Consider the following 3,916-nt stretch of genomic DNA (forward strand, 5'->3'; position numbering starts at 1 on the left):
GAAGAAATATACAAGAAACTTGAAATATTTATAAATAAATTCAATACATGTAGCAGTACTTCAAGATAAGGGTATGAAAAGTATGAGTTGAAATATTCTTGCATGTGTTATTCTATGTGTTGGTATAAGTATGATAAACACACATACATGTACAAACTGGCAAGAAGTTAAATATTTTTGGTTTAACGATAAAAGCCAGCAAACATAACAGATTAGGTTTTAGTAGAAATTGCAATAGTTTTATGTAATTTTTTGTATAAAAAGTACATTTTTAAATAAATTATTGTGTAAAATAAATATTTTGTGTAAAGTGTAAAAAAAAGTGAAAAAATGTTTTGTGTCAAATTTGCGTAAAAGGTAAATTTTTGTGTAAAATTTAATTTATTGTGCGAAATTTATGTTTTTGTATAAAAAGTATGTTTTGGTGTAAGATGTTAATTTACTTTGTATGACAAATGTAAATTTTTGTGTAAAATAACAATTTTTTGAGTAAAATATAAGTTTTTGTTTAAATTTTGCTATAAAGTGTAAATTTTTGTATAAAATTTAAATTTTTCAGTAAAATGTAAAATTTTTGTTTGAAATTAAAATTTTTTCGTATACTGTACTTGTGTACAATGTAAATTTGTATGTAAAATGTAAATTTTTTTAATAAAAAGTAAACATTTATGTATAAAAAGTAAATGTTTATGTAAAATTTAAACTTTGCGTAAATATTTATTATTGTGTAAGATGTTAATATTTGTGTAAAATGTAAATTTTTGAGTAAATTATGGTGTAAAATGTTAAATTGTAAAATATTGTGTAAAAATAAGATTTTTGTGAAAAAAAATATAATTTTGTGTAAAAATTGTCCTTTTCTGTCAAAACTTTGTTTTTTGTGTAAAAAGTGCGTTTTTGTGTGAAACACAATTTCTTGTGTAAAAATTTAGTTTTTGAGTAAAAATTAGGGGTTTTTATGTTAAAAGTGAGTTTTTGAGTAAAACCCAAGTTTTTGTGTAAAACCTAAGTTTTTGTCTAAAAACTCAGTTTTCGTGTAAAAGACAGATTTTTTGTGTAAAAACTGAGTTTTTGTGTAAAAGATAGATTTTTGTGAAAAAACGGAGTTTTTGTGTAAAAGATAGATTTTTGTGAAAAAAACTGAGTTTTTGAGTAAAAACTGAGTTTTTGTGTAAAAAGTGAGTTTTTGTGTAAAAACTGAGTTTTAGTGTAAAAAGTAAGTTTTTGTGTAAAAACTGAGTTTTTGTGTAAAAACTGAGTTTTTGTGTAAAAACTGAGTTTTTGTGTAAAAACTGAGTTTTTGTGTAAAAACTGAGTTTTTGTGTAAAAACTGAGTTTTTGTGTAAAAAGTGAGTTTTTGTGTAAAAACTGTGTTTTCTTTTTGTAAAATCTTTTTTTTTGTATAACCTTCGTTTTTGAAAAGTTTCTTGTTAAGACACTTTTCTAATGAAAAGTTTCTTATTAAGACAGTTTTCTATAGAGAAGTTTCTTTTTAAAACATTTTTTTAACAAAGTTTCTTGTAAAGACAGTTTTCTATAGAAAATTTTCTTGTTGAGACAGTTTCCTACATAAAAGTTTCTTGTTGAGACAGTTTTCTATAGAAATGTTTCTTGTTAAGACAATTTTCTATAGAAAAGTTTCTTATTAAGACAGTTTTCTGTAGAGAAGTTTCTTATTAAGACAGTTTTCTATAGAAAAGTTTCTTTTTAAAACATTTTTTTAACAAAGTTTCTTGTAAAGACAGTTTTCTATAGAAAAGTTTCTTGTTGAGACAGTTTTCTATAGAAAAGTTTCGTGTTGAAACTGTTTCCTATAGAAAAATTTCTTGTTAAGACAGTTTTCTATAGAAAAGGTTTTTTGTTGAGACAGTTTTCTAACGAAAAGTTTCTTGTTAAGACACTTTTCTAATGAAAAGTTTCTTGTTGAGACAGTTTCCTACATAAAAGTTTCTTGTTAAGACAATTTTCTATAGAAAAGTGTCTTATTAAGACAGTTTTCTATAGAGAAGTTTCTTATTAAGACAGTTTTCTATAGAGAAGTTTCTTTTTAAAACATTTTCTTAACAAAGTTTCTTGTTAAGACAGTTTTCTATAGAAAAGTTTATTGTTTAAACATATTTTTTAATAGTTTCTTATTAAGATAGTTTTCTATAAAAGAGTTTTGTGTTAAGACATTTAAAACATAATGTTTGCTGGGCAAACAATAGAATATATTTTATTGTGTATCTCTTCTACTACATGAGTGTTATTCATAAGATAAGCAAATGTGGCACAGCTGTTGCCGTTACGCGGTTATACACTCCTGCAACTAAAACTTAGAATCCCTCCTTATTTTCTTAGTTTAATTTTTTTCTTTGCATATATATTTTTTTTGTAAGAAAATAACTACATACAAGAAAAACTATATTGCAAAAAAATCATCCACACAGACTCTGGCAAATTATATGGTATTTGTAAAAATATGCGAAAAAAATAGCAACAAAAGTTTTATAAAAGTAGCAAAAACAACAAACACAGTAAAAGTTTGCTTAAAAAAGTTAAGCTTATTTGCTGCATATGTGTTGCGGTAGAGTTCTTTTCTTATTTTTCTTTTCTCTAAAACAACCCGCATACAAATTTAAATAGTTTGGGAAATTTTAAAACATTTTTTTTTAACTAAAATTAGAAAAAAAAATCAATAGTTAAAGCATTAATACTTAATTAGATATTAGAAACATTTGCTAACAGTTTCTGCTACTCCTACCTAAAAGTAGGCAACCTTTAACCTTTAGCTTCTATTTGGAACACAATAAGAGATAGACCGAAAAAAAATAAAAAAGAAAACCTGCTATAAAACAAATAAATAAACGTCCTACTTATCTTTAATGCTGCCTTTAAATACCTGTCTAGAATATAAAATTATTTTCATTGGAAATAAAAATCGCCCCAAAAGTATACACTAAAAAGAAAATCCTTAAGATGTTTGAAAATTTTGGTCACGTTTCCGCATGCCTTTGACTTAAATACCCCCGTTGTTTTTTAAGGTTTAAGGACTTTTAATATGTCTTTAAATACCTTCCAAAAAGTAAAAAAAACGAAAAGTAAATAAACACACATCCCTCCACCCTAAAAACATACAGATAAGAAATGTTAAACAAAAATTACTAATATTTAAATTTAAAGAATATCTTAATAAACATTTTTTAGTAAAATTTAAGTTTTTGTGTAAAAAGTATATTTAAAAAAATATTTATCTACCACAGCGTGTGCTAGTTTATATCCTTTAGTCCTTTAGTCTCTCAATAAACGCCTTAAGCTTATTATCTTAAATTTATTAATTATTAAAAAAGTTTCCTTTGTACTTACATTGTATTAAAATAATGAACAATAATTTATAAAGGCTTCGATCAAATGTCGGTCTCATGACTTCATAACTTCCAATTATTTTTGTGTTTAATAGTTGAGAGGGTTTATTAAGTAGAAAGATCCTTAAAGATTATATTTTTCTTTATATATTAAATTAAAGAAAAAATAATTTTAGTGAGATCCCAATATGCAAACGTTGGCACTAGGAATAGTAGAGCTTAAGGGATAATGTATTTAGCAGATGAAGAGAGAATAGCAGCTGAAAAGATAGAAGAAAATAAAATATATTAGTAAAAGCGTTTTTCTAAAGCAAGTAGGCAGATAGTATTCAGAATGGACTTCGGACTACACTATTGACCAGACTATAGACTAGAGTATAAACTAGGATAAAAACTAGACTATAACTTAGACTAAAGACTAGATTATAGACTAAACACACTAGAATATAGAATAGACCATAGAATATACTATAGACTAGACTATAGACTAGACTATAGACTAGACTATAGACTAGACTGTAGACTAGACTATAGACTAGACTATAGACTAGACTATAGACTAGACTATAGAC

Source organism: Lucilia cuprina, chromosome 6 (genome assembly GCF_022045245.1).
Source record: "Lucilia cuprina isolate Lc7/37 chromosome 6, ASM2204524v1, whole genome shotgun sequence".
NCBI lineage: Eukaryota > Metazoa > Arthropoda > Insecta > Diptera > Calliphoridae > Lucilia > Lucilia cuprina.